General features: G+C 44.0%; 1 protein-coding gene across 3 annotated transcripts in view; it reads left to right on the top strand.

The window, feature by feature from the left end:
* The first annotated feature begins 1,675 nt into the window (after nt 1-1,675).
* PDS5B (PDS5 cohesin associated factor B) overlaps nt 1,676-13,454 on the top strand; it is a 156,675-nt gene continuing 144,896 nt past the window's right edge. For all 3 annotated transcript variants that reach the window (XM_019530089.1, XM_019530090.1, XM_019530088.1), the window contains exon 1: nt 1,676-1,734. The gene's annotated coding sequence lies outside the window, so the exon portion shown is untranslated. The remainder of the gene's footprint in view (nt 1,735-13,454) is intronic.

Below are 13,454 nucleotides of genomic sequence, written 5' to 3'. Positions count from 1 at the left end.
TTATCTGTTGGCTTCTCATGAGAAGAGATGCTTGAAGGGCTCCCTCCTGAGGAACAGTGAGGGTACTACTGCTGAGTTAGTAAGAAGACACTAACCTAGCAGTTTGCTTGTACTGGTCCAGTGTTTATTTTGTGTGCTTACAGCCTATGTAAGAAAATTTACAGTGCCAGCAGAGGGAAAAATAAAAGGGTTAATTTTTAAGAGTTCATTTCTGAAATGAAAGAGAGATTTTAGTTACCTCTGCTCTCTGCAAGTTCTTTTCTAACATCTAAGATAGTGGCTATCTGGTACAAAAGCTTATGTCTTTCTGAATGAGTTGTTTCTAAGATGCCACCCTGCCCTGCCTTCTGCCTGAGTTCAGATTAACATAGCTAACTGTTTGCCACATGAATGATTGTATTAGTGATTTTGGAACTGGTGATTTGGGACCATGTCTCATACTTCCTAACAGGTTCAGTTTTCATTTTCTGAAAGTTTGTGCCTAGCTTCAAGATATTGTGGCACTTAATGAAGTTCCCTACCTCATCCAAATGAATAAGATGCAAGAGACAGAGTTATCTGTAAACAGGGAATGCTAAGAAGACTCCACAATCCATAAATGGACTTGGGCTAGCAATTGGATTTAGCTAACAATTTGGCAGCGTAGGCCTTTTCTAGATTTGGTTAAACAGTGTTCTTTTAGCAAGGACATGTGAGCTAAAATGTTTCAAAAACAAGGCAAGGGAGTTTTGTGATTGTATGTTTAAAAAAACTAATGGTATAATAAAAGCTAACGAAGGCAAGGTTGGTTTTATTTCACCATGTGTTTTAGCATTCTATGCATTTGTCTGGGATGCCTGAGACAGGGGTGATTTTGCCTTGAGCTTTTGGTCTAGCTGTCAGGAGGTTCCTTCCAGCTCTATTTTTCTGATCTGGTGCGGCATCTAGTTGAGGTAAGCTAAAGTTTTGAAGTGTATTTGTTGTAACGTGTTAGCTAGCTTTTAAAATTTATATACATCTCTATACATTTTGTCCTGCCTTAGGTAGGATCTAATATTTGGGCAGATCTGCTGAGTGTGAGGGAGATCAGTCACGTGTGCATCCCAGGTGAGGTGTAAGTGAGGTGTCTACCCTGCATCATAGATTCCTGTCAGTCCGGCAAGCTGGCTTCATTTCACACCACATTTTGTATGTCCTGGCCAGAGCCTGCCCCTCTTGTAGGTCTTTGCTGGGGGGCAGGTGGGTAACAGTCCTACTGCATTGTTTCTATCAGTGATTCCCCTAGGCTTGCATCTTAGCTGTTGGACTAGTACCTCCAATGCGTTTGGGCTGGGGCTGGGCTTGCTGACTTCCCTGGCCTGAGGTAAGGGATGTGCCCGCAGGAGCCTAGGGCACGTTGTCCTTGGCTGTTGGCGCTGATTCTCCGGGCTCGGCTTTCTTGTCTCGGTAGGACGCGGCTCTCGGGGGTGACCCCAGTTCCCTCCGGGGAGCGGCTCGCGGGGAGGCAGGGCGGGCTCCGGGGCTGAGGGGAGGGCGCGGGAGCCCGGCGGCGCGGCACTGGCCAGCCTTCCCTGCCCTGCCTTAAGCATCAGTCAGCGGCGCGCGGCCGGCCGGCCGGCAGGGGGCGCTGCTGCCCCGCACTGGAGGCACCGCTGGAGCCGCCGGAGACAAGTTGGCGCCATTTTGAAGCGAGCGGAGTGGATCGGATCGGATCCGCCTGGGAGCGGCGCGGAGGCGGCGGCGGAAGCGGGCGAGGTAGGACAGGGCCGCGCTGCCTCAGCCCCATTTTCCTTTCTCCTTGGGGCGAGGGGCCGGGCGCCGAGGCCCCGCTCCCCTCCCCCCAACCCCCCCGGGCGGTTCCGCGAGTTAAATTTGGCGGCTCCGGTCCTGGGGTGCTGGAGTACCCCGCAAGGGGTGACCTTAGCCGGGGCTGTGGGTCGCTGCCTCTGCCCTACCCGCGCTCCCACGCGCAGCCGGCTCCGGGCAGCGGCCACCTCTCGCGGCTGCCGGCCTAGTCCGCGCTCGGTGGGGCGGGGGCAGGCAGCGCTGTGCCGCGGGCCGGTGCCCGGGACTTGCCTCACTGTGGGCCGCGGGCGCCGCATTGTTTACACGCTGGGCGGGAGGAGGCTGCGCTGCCCCGCGCGGCCCGGCCCGGCCCGGCCCAGCCTAGCCTGGGGGAGTCGCGCCGCCGCCCCGCGCTGCGGGTTTCCGCGGGAGCCGCTCGGCGCGATTTGCTGCCCCGACGGGCCGGCGCGTTGCACCGTGGGCAGGAGCCCTTGGCTGCCCGCGAGTAGCGGTTTCTAACGGGGAACGGCGGCCCTTCGTCTCTACCCCGTGGGAATCCGCGCCCTTCTCTGGACTGCGGGTTTTAGAGGTGGTGCATTGAAGTGGACGAGTTGCAGCTCACCTGTGAGATATAAGTAGCACTGGTCTTTCATATGTGAACTCTTCCTAGTGCTGAGAGGTGGCTTCATGCCTCCATTTGACTTGGCAGATGTTGAGGGCAGCAGATGTTGAGGGTGGTGGATGTGCCTTGGAAGCCAGGGAAAAAGTGAAACACTTGAATGTGTCTTGTGTTCAAACTCCCCTGCATGAGAAGCTTGTGTTAGTGATGGAGAATGGAGTTGGCATGATCTGCTTCAACTATGTATGGCATGGTCACTATCCAGGTCTGCAGGTCTGTACAAGAGGAGAAAAGGAGTATTTGGGCTGCTGCTTTGTCAAATTACCTTTTATGTTCATTGTTTAGTTTTTACTGGACCATGGTACTAGTATACAGTTTTGTTCTCGCTTAGGGAAAACTGATAGACCGTTCTAGTTCACTACATCAGTTTACAAAAATAACCTGGAATCACAGGTGACTGGTACCACTTTAGTTGTGTCTCCCCCCCATTTCTGATGGATCGCTGCAGCTGCTTCTGGGAGCACTGGTGCTCACAGGGAGGAAAAATTGAGGAAAAAAAATGAATGTGTAGCAAATCCGCATGCTAAAATGTTTGTCTTCATATATATGCGGCCAAAATAGGTCAAGCGTATATTTTAAAGCAGACTTAAATTAGACAGTTTAACTACAGTATTATTTAAATCTTAACCAAAACTCAGCAATTTTAACATTTTAGAAATGTGAGGTAGTAAAGTACAAGCATAAGAACTGGTTATCCTTTGCTTTTGCTTCTCTTGGTGTGCATATTGTCTCTTGTGAAGGCAGTGTTGTGTGTGTGTTACTGACAAAGGTGCTTTTTCTCATGGGGGTGTTATATATTTGCATGAGCTAAGGGTTGGTCACATATTCTCTTCTTTACAATGTAACTTCCTTTCTGTACTCATTGTATTTGAACATTGGCTTGTACTTCATACAGTGCTAACATAAGAAAATATGTTTATAATCCTGTTAAGTAAATCCATACACAAACATTATAAATCAGAAAAGTTTGTTTTGTATTGCAGTCTTAACTGAAAAGACTCTTGGAGTAAGTGTTTCAAGGTTGAATTTGGAGAAGACATAGGCCACTTGTTGCTCAAAAAAGCTCTTCCAAGGAATAATGTGAAAGAGCTTGAAGATGAATGTTAAGAGGAATTAGGCAAGTGACTTTAGGTTAAGTTAAGGCAGGGAACAAAAAATAAAAGCAAATGTTAATTTTCTGTCTTTCCAACATCCTTAATACAAGCCCTAATTCTTTTCCACCTTTCTGTTTTCTTTGATGCAGTCCAGTCTTCCTCCCAGTGCAGTTCTGCTGTTAGCACTGTGACAATACATTGTACTTTCATAGGGTTATAAAAATGAAGTGTCTGATTGGGATCCACAGTACAATTCTATAACCTGAAATAATTTGACGGGAGAGTGAGAATCTAGGGATTATAATATCAATCCTAGAGCTGAGACTGGAATGGGATAAATCTCAGAAAACCGTGTCTTGTTTAAAAGGTTTTTGGGCAGCCTAATCATTCTCTGCAGTAGGGGAGGGCATTGTGCTGCCATGCTAATACCCACTGGACAATGCTTGGGTGGTAGTCAGAGATTGTAGAGAGATTCACATGCAGACTGCACCTGAAAAACAGTTGCCAGAACATAGGGTCTTTAAGAATGAATGTTTCCCCTCCTCTCTGCCCCCAAATGCACACTGTATAAAAGTGAAACAATTTATATTTGTGTACATAGATTTGAAGAAAAACTGTCTCGAACAATCCTCTGGCAATGGTATCTTCAGTTAAGCACATGCTTTAAAAAAAAGAAAATGGTTTTCTTCATAGTTTTCAGGGTACACCTTGTTCACTTGAAGCAAAATACAAGCACAGTATAGTTGTTCAACAATGGTAAGTGGGCTCAGTGAATGTGAGAATTAACTTCTCATATCAGACATGGTATAAACCAGTATATGATTTGTAGAAAAAGTTTCAAATAACTTCACAATAAAAATGAAATGTTAATACACCTACATAATACAACGAGTCTAACCTAAAAGAACCCCATATCATTTAGAAAAAGATGAGGGTTTTGTTTTTTTTAAATGCTTAAAAAGTCAGTTTTACTTTTTATTAAAAGCCATAACTTTTCCCATCCTTTCTCTCACAGATTTCCTCAGTCTGGCTCCAGAATAAGCACTCTTTTCCTAAAATGTATTTAATTGTCACATAGTTGATACATGCATCTGGCAAAGATACCCATCCATTTTTTCCCAGAATGCCTGATTTTTCTAGGAAAGTGTACCATTTGAGCTAATAGAAGCTGGGAATTCTAAGCAATAGAAATGAAAGATAAAATGTCATGATACCTATTTCATTTTACCAAATTTTTAAATGCGAAGTAAGCCTTCAAGCAGGAAAACATGAAGTTGGTGTATATGTGTTGCTCTCATCTTTGTTCAGATTTACTCCGTCTTCCTGTTTAAATAGGCATATTTGGATGGGTGATACTGTATGTTTGTAGATAGATATGAGAAACTGAGCCACTTCTAGAATGTACAAGTCAATGGTACATGAAATTCTTGAGTCTCAATGAAAACTTTACACAAAAGGGCCATTTTTAAAAAAACTTTTGTACCATGTCTGCTGAAGTACATGTTTGTACTTCTTAATGAAAGGTAAATGTAAGAGTCCTTAAAGTTTAGAATGTAGATTGGCTTTATTTTAGTTGTACCCATGATGAAGTTGCCTGACTTATTTTTGATAGCTTTCTGTTTGAGTCTTAGACTTTTGCAGGTCAACCAAAAGTATACTGGTTGCTAGCTTTGGGTAAACTAGCTGTTAAATTGAGTCTTCTCTCACTTTGTACAAAGCTATGCAAGTTCTATCTGTTTTTCAAAGAAGTTCCAGCATCTAGGTCTCTGTGCAACAAACCTGTTAATCTCGTGGTTCAGTACAATGCCACTGTCAAGCCCAATTTTAATTTTTGGTTGTACAGTTAGAAGAAATGAGAGGTTGTTAGCCATGTTTGTGTGAAGTTGGGCAGAAAACTGGATAAATATGCACCTTGTTGATAGCCTACTTTGTACATGTCTTTGCCTAGCATCTAGTAAATGTGTTTTTGGTCATGAATGCTTATGCATATCTATTTCATGTAGTCTAGGGCTGTCCAACCAGTGAACTGCACCTGAATCTGGCTCATGAGGGAGCTAGTGTGGCCCATGGGCTTTCCTCCAGGCTGCCGTTCTTTCCATTGCTCCTGATGCTGTAGTTGTGGTTGGGGTCTCTGGGGTAGAGAAGCATGGCCAGAGGGGGTTTAGTAAGCTTGGTGCTCATGTGATGGGGAGAGGTTGTGCTGCCCATATGGCAGTGTGGGTACTGGGGAGGCGGAGGGAGGAGGGTACGGAGTTGTGAGGCAGTGGTGCAGGCTGCTCATTGGGTAAGGTATTGACCGTGTGGTAGTGGCGGTGAGGGTGTGGCCTGCACAGCAGAAGGACTGCATATGGCAGGTTTCCTAGGGCCCTGCAGGGCTTGCAGTCTGGTGTGGCATGCGGCCCTTGGCTACTCTGAAGTTGGACAGCCGTGAGTTAGTCTATGAAGTGCATCTTTACCCTGCTGTCTAGAAGCCATGTGTTAAACACTGATTTTAAATTATTACTTGTATCAAATCTAATCAGCATGCCCAATGTTTAATTTCTAAGGAGTCTCTTTACATACTTCACTTGGCCACTGTTCACAAAATCCCCTTTGAAATTGTTTTCTTCACATCATATATCTGTAGGTGTTCTCTGTGTGTGTTAATAGAAGCTAGAAAATTTAATGAAAAGTTATTAAAAATAGCATTACAACTCAGTTTTGTTGCAAACAAATCGGACAGGTGTTCTACGTTGAGACAAAGGGATACAGAAGCCTCTTATGGAAGACATTTTGTTTTATACATCCTTGTAAACTTTATGCACAGAATTGAGATTCTTCTCTTTTAAGTATGTTTTATTTTATGGGCAAATATACACAGATTTCCTATAACTTGTAGTTAATCATGATTTTGCCATTAGTATCCTGGAAGATCTTGGTAATTATTTTTGTGCCTGGGTACAATGTAAAGTTTTTTGTTTTCTGAGATCCTAAGGCCATTGTTTTCCTATGTGTAGGAGTAATCTGTTTTGATGAGGGTAAACTTTGGCTCAAAATTTTGTCATCTTGTGAAATTTCTTATATGCGACATTGTTTGCATGTTTCTCACTACTTCATCTGTAGATGTTCTGAGATTTATGGGATGGAAATGATGTTTGAAATAATGTCATCCTTTTTTTCCCCTCCTACTCCATTGTTTGGTTTTATGGTCCCCCTCCCATGTGCTCTCCCTTTTAAAGGTTTCCAGAGTGTGGGGAGCAAGTATAACTCTTCTTACCCCATCTCTAACTTTTTCACCTATGATTTGGGAGGGATGGAGTTGTGTGGGTGCTAAGGCACATGGCGGAGAGCCCAGTGTGGTAACAAGATCAAGGCTGTAGCAGAAGTGGTCATGGCTGTGTCAGATTCCAGCAAATCTGCGAATTCTGTTACACCCAAGGACATGAGAAGGAAGGAAGAACTTTTACTTCTATGTAATTGAAGCTGTGGAGTCTTCCAGGAAGGGGTTTGATTGAATTTGGCTTAGGACAGGGGACTAGAGATCTTTTTCTTTACCTTGGGTGTGGGTTGCCTGATACATTTGGGAACATTGAATGCATACTTTGCATATCGTATTTATTTCTGTAAAGTGTTCTCAATATCTATTAAGTTTCTGTGTGTTTTTTCTTAGCATACAACTTCCATAAAAGAATATATTTAGGTTTGTATATGTGCTTAACCCATTTTCTTTAAAGCTTGATATTTATTTTTGAATCATAGGATCATAGTAAATTAGAAATGGAAATGACTGCTGGAGGTCATCTGGTTCAGTCTCCTGCCTGAGGCAAGATCATCCCTATTCAGACCATCTCATATAAATACTTGTCTTGCCTATTATTAAAACTTGAGTTAACCCTGTCATACAGCCACAAGGCATAGCAGCATAACCTGCCACAAGTAAATCAGGGGGACAACAGTAGCCAGTGTCCTGCTGCTGCAAGTGCTGGTTGTTAAAATACTCCTGAGAGATCCAAAGAAGGGCCATGCCCCCCAGCTACAAAGGAAGGCAACCCCTCCTCCCTCCACCCCCTCCACAGTTATACCAGACTGACCATGGGGTTAAATTCCTTCCTGATATCAAATATGCTCTGTCTCATGCTGAGCAGGGGGAAGACCTAGTCAGAGACCTCAAGGTTTTAGTTCCAGTAGGAGCACTGGCACACACTAGTCAAAACCGCCAGCTCTGGTTGCAGCCAACACTCTGGGTCAGCTGAAGATTCAAAATATTTTAAAGATGAAAAAGTATTAAAAATAATATACCTTTTATTAGGTATATTAGAGATTGAGTGAGGTGCCATCAGTATACCGATAATCCACTGCTCTACCTCTGTTTCTTCCTTGACTTTAGACCACCTAATAGGAAGTTTAAATCAGGGCTGTCAATTAATTGCTGTCAATGGGCACAATTTAATGCAAAAACAAATTAACTTGTTAATTTTTTTTTAATGCATGTTAATTGCTGCTGCTGGGCTGTGTGTGCTAGGGGAAAAATGCTGCCCCCCACAACATATGGTCACCTGAGAGCACAAGGACTTTCTGGACTCAATTTCAGTACCTGTACCTCCCTTTCCCATTTCCTCCCCCCTCCTCCATTTTTTCTAGCACAGAGTAAATATTGGTACAACACAAAGGAAGCTTATGCCATAACCTCTAGCCCTAAACTAGAGCATACTGAGTTGCTCTATAAGGAGGTGTAGGTACAGTCCTGTTAATTTAGGAGTTCTGAAGCATTGGAGTTTGCTCATCTGATCTTTAGGTTGATGATCTTTAGGTTAACATGTACAGTTAGTTGGCCTTAGCAGCTTTGATCATGCTCTGGAAGAGAAGAGTCAGAGATGTATAACAAACTTTCATGTGCCTAAGCTTACTTCGTCAGTTGCTGTATAAAATGTTGTATAATCTTGCTGGTAGACCTTGGTGGTAGATGGTTCTAATAGTCACACCTATAATAACTCTTCAAAGGCCACCTCTGCTTTACCACTAAAACTCTTCCTGTCAGTCATAGCTAGCAAAGTAGCTTCTCTGTCAGTTTACTTCAGATTAATGGAACCTGCATCTGAATGGCCTACAGCAATATCCTATAGATATTGTATCTCAGCTGTTTCTACATTTGTCTGTATGTAACAGTAGGTTTGTAGCCAAGGTTTTTATTTAAAAAAGGGTAAATTCTGAGAAACTTAAGGGAACTTGCTCATGAAATCAGTTCTGCTGAAGAGCACAGGGCTTTAAGTTCTGAAATTTCTTTAATTTTCAGGTCAAAGGCACATAAACTGTCCGGACCTTGCATACTAAACAAGCAGAACAAATGTATAGGGTAGGAAGTATTAATGCTTTGTCTTTTCAGTCTTTGTAAACAGAGGAAACTGTCAGATGAGTGCAATTGGCAGCAGAGAGAAGAGTCAAAGAACCTAGAGTTAGGGATTGGTTAGAGACACTAGATGCTTTTGAGGTGGCAGGGCTGGATGAGATGCCCCCTAGGGCACTGAAGGAATTGGCTGAGGTAATTTCAGAGGCATTTTATGGAGTTCGGGGTGCTACTTATTAGCAGGGATCCTGGTTTTCTCTGATAAAATCACAGATTCTCTGACAAAACCCAAAATTGGTTGTTAAAAGCCCCTTGCAGCCCCCCCCCCCAGCCCTGCTGGTGCCCCTCACTCACCCTCGAAACCTCCCCCAGCCCTGCCAGAAGGGGCCCCCAGTTGCCAGGGCTATGGGGCTAGGGACCCAAGTCTGCAGCTCCCTGCCCCCAACAGCAGGCAGCTGCAGCAGAAGCAGCATGGAGCCAGCTCCCCTATTGCTGCTGCTTGCTTAAGCAGGGGTGGAGCCAGCACCATGTCCTGACCCTCTAGCCATGACCCACAACCCCCCCAGCCCTGCCAGAGGGGCCCCCAGCCCCCTGCAAGCCCCACTTACCTCACATGCTCCAGGAGTGAAGTGTGAGGCTGAGCTGTGGCTGACACCGCCTCGGGCCCTGCTCATCCACCTCCCCTCCAGGCAGGGCTGTGGATTTCCTGCCCTGCTTGCAAACAGCTCTTGCAGGCTGGAGCTCAACCTGTGGGTTTCTCTGCTCAAAGGAAAAACCTGTGTTTTCTCTGATTAAAAAGGGGAAATCTGTTTTTCTGTGGGAAACAGAAAACCTGGATCTCTGCTTATCGGTCAGTGATGCATGGAAAGATCATGGACCAGGTCCTCAAGGAATCAACTGTGAAGCACATACAGGAGAACAAGGTGATCACTGATCAGGAACAGCCAGCGTGGATTCACCAAGAGCAAGTCATGCTTGATTAACTTGATTGCCTTCTATGAAAAGGTGACAGGCTCTGTGGAGGGTGGGAGAGAACAGTGGATGTGATGCATCTTGACTTTAGGAAGGCTTTTGACCCTGTCTCCTGAGATGTTCTGATTAACATCATAAGGACATGCAGACCAGATGAAAGTATTGTAAGATGGGTATATAACTGCTTGGATCATCTTGCTCTGTGAGTATTCACGAATGGCTCAGTGTCTGTTTGGGACAAATTGTCAAGTGGGGTTCTCCAGTGTCCTGTCCTGGGTCCAGGATTTAGCATTTTCATTAATGATTTGGAGTGAGATTGAATGTACACTTAGCAAATTTGTGGATGACACCAAACTGGGTGGAGTTGCAGGTAGTCTGGAAGGTTAGTGGTAAGTTCTAGAATCTCTTGGATAGACTGGAGTAATGGTTTATAATCACTTAGATCAGTGGTCTCCAAACTTTTTTGATTGCGCATCCCTATCAGTAAAAAATTTTTGAGCACGCACCCCCAATATATGTATATTTATTGGGGGTGCCACTGAGGGCGCCACTGTCAACCCCTCTGCATTGTGGAACTCCCACTCTTCCCTAAGAATACCTTGCGTACTGTACGTGACACGTGACTGTCTGACATACGGACCAAGTGAGGGCGCCAGTGTCAATCCATATGTTAAATATTAGTAAAGCTTAATTTCTTTCTTATTTTTTTAGATAAAAAATAAATATAAATAGAAGTTCTAATAATTTCTTCCCGCACCCCAATGGAGCGTCATGTGCACACCCCACTTAGGAGACCACTGACTTAGATGATATTCAGTGAAGATAAATGCTACATCCTGTACTTGGGATGGAATAATTGCATGCACAAATACAGACTGGGGAATGAGTGGCTATGCTACGGTACTGCAGAGAATGACCTTGATATTACCCTGGACACCAACTGAATATAAGCAACAGAGTGCTCGTTTTGCCAAAATAGCCAGCAGTGTAATCAGTTTTGTTAACATGAGTGTCATTTGCAGATCAAGAAAAGTGATCCTTTCACTGTGTTCAGTGCTGGTGAGATCTCAGCTGGAGTAGTGTATCCAGTTTTGGGGCCCCCACCTCAAGGAGGGTATGGACAGTTGGGAAAGAGTCTAATGTACAATGAAAAAAAATAAGTAGTGTGAGAATTAAGACTTATGAGGAAAGAGCTAGTATTATTTAAAGTGGAGTGGATAAGATTCAGGGGAGGGCATCTGAAAATAGTCTTCAAATACTTGAAGGGCAATTATAGAGGTGGTGGAGATAAGTTTTTCTTTGTGGTTGTAGGGGATATGACTAGGAGCAGTGGCTGCAAGCTGCAACAGAGGAAATTCAGGTTGGAGACCAGGAAGAACATTTCTACTATGGGGGTGGTTAAGCACTGAAACAAGCTACCCAGAGAATCTCCACCCTTATAAGTTTTTAAGACCAGGTTAGATGGACACTTTGCCAAGATGTTTTAGTGGGATGATCTTGCCTTGATCAGAAGGCTTAACTAGATGACCTTGTGAAGTCTCTTTCAGCCTTCTTTTTCCCTATGATCCTATGAACTTTTTAAAAATATAACTTCCCAAACTAAGGTTAAATTGATATGGTGGCATTATAGACTAGCTCTATTTGTACATCCTCCAGCAAAATTAAATTCCAGTGCTGTTTTGGGTCTTTTGATGCAATCAGTTTATTGACCAATTCAGTACAAGTGGCTTAAATATGTTTTTACAAATTAAGTTTAGAAATAACTTAATTAGTTTGTAGAACTTAATGTAAGGTGTATGGAACCTATCCTGTTTTCTATTTTTCCAACTCATGATGGAATATACTTCTCATATTAGTGTAGAAATGCTATGGTTTCCAGCACACATGAGCCAGTATTAGAGAAAAGGGTAGCATCTTATGCGTTCATAATGAGCACAATAGATAATGTACATATGCATATAATCAAAGTTCTGCAAAAAAAAATCTTTTTTTAATGGACTACATCTAATTTTGCTTTATTGTATTTTGATTACCATATTTACTTGAATTAAAGATGACCCTCCAATAATTAAATTATATATGTGGAAAGTCTATAAATTTTGTTATGCTTTTTCTATGTATAGAGTCTAATTATTGGAGGGTCATTTTTAATTCATCCCCCCCACCACTTCAGGGGGACAGGCAATACTGGGACACGTGCTGTGGAGAGGCCAAGTAGCTTGCCCCCTGCTTGTACCTGCCTCTGCTCCTCCTCAGCCTCAGAGGGGTCCCTCTTTTCCCATCTGCCTCTGCTTCTTCCCCTCCTCCCACTCCCCACCCTTGCTCTGTCCCTGTTCTAGCTTGGGGCACTGGACATGTCCCCAGCCAAGTCCTCATAGCAGCTGTGTGGGCTGCATGCTGGAGGGCTGAGCACTCCATGCCCCAGGCTGTAGCCTTGATACAACTTGCCTGCAAGAGGCAGAGGGAGAGCGGCAAGTAGGGGAGCACAGAGGCTGTGTGGGAGGAAGAGGCTGCAGGAGGGAGATGGTGGAGTGCAGAGATGGGGGAGGCAGCCAGCCCTAGGTGGGGGCTGGAGCCTGAGCCACAGTAGCTGCCTGCTCTCCCCACCAGTGCTCAGTTCTAAGACAAGGGGATTCCCTCCGATGGTAAAGCGTGGGGAAAGAAAACTTCTTTAAGAATCGAGTAAATATGATCATGTAATTTTTAGGTGTTATGCAATTCTCCCTGACTTTCTTAGGATGCCTGACATCCCTGACTCTCTCTTAGAATCCTTACCAAACAGTTCCAATGTCATCTTCCATGCCTGATGTATTTATTTGGATACGTAATTGTTTGATTGTATGTTCAAGTCAAAATTTACAGTCTCAGTTGTGTCCTGGATTATGCAGAAATTTGAAGTTACTCTGATCCTAATTAACTGAACCTTTCCAGTGCTGTTGTACAGCACCCAATCAGTCTGTGTGGGGATGGAGGAAACATCAGTATTTAAGCCAGGAGTGGGCAAAGTCTGGCCTGTGGGCCAGATTGCAGACTGCATTTCCCAGCAGCCCCTGCAGTGATGATTCCTCCTGGCTGCTGCTGCCAGACCCAGCCCTGCTGCCTGGGCATCCCAGCCTGTGCGTCTTGCACCCACTTCTGGAGGTGGCACTTGTGTGGGCAGGGCATACAGTTTGAAAAACACTGGACATGGTTCCCTGTCATAGGTTAGGGGATTTGGGTGGGGTAAATGAAGATCAGAATACCTTACTAATTTTGCTGTTGTGCCATTCCTAATGATAACTTTGACTTAAATGCTCGTTTTGTTTGAAGTCCTGAAAAACATTATTTTTCAGTATTAGATACAGAGTAGGGGAGGGAAGGGAATGTGCAAAACATTTACCTTGTTTTAATAGTCCCCCTGATTTCCACTTTATATTGAGTTTTTAAAGGGGAAAATCCATTTCTCAAGTAGTACTACATGTCCATGTTCAGAATTTTTATTCGATATCCCACAGTTTTTTGTTATGAGACCAGTTTTTGTTTTCTAAAAAACTAAGGTACGACTGGGGAGGACATTTTAGTGTAGTGTGGAGAGGTTCCTGTGAACTGGGCACTGCAAAAATATAGAAAACTATCAATTTTT

Source organism: Crocodylus porosus, unplaced genomic scaffold (genome assembly GCF_001723895.1).
Source record: "Crocodylus porosus isolate Cpor-Errol unplaced genomic scaffold, CroPor_comp1, whole genome shotgun sequence".
In the NCBI taxonomy this organism is placed as follows: domain Eukaryota; kingdom Metazoa; phylum Chordata; order Crocodylia; family Crocodylidae; genus Crocodylus; species Crocodylus porosus.
The sequence above is the reverse complement of the archived record's forward strand: the minus strand, read 5'-3'. Positions and strand labels throughout refer to the sequence as shown.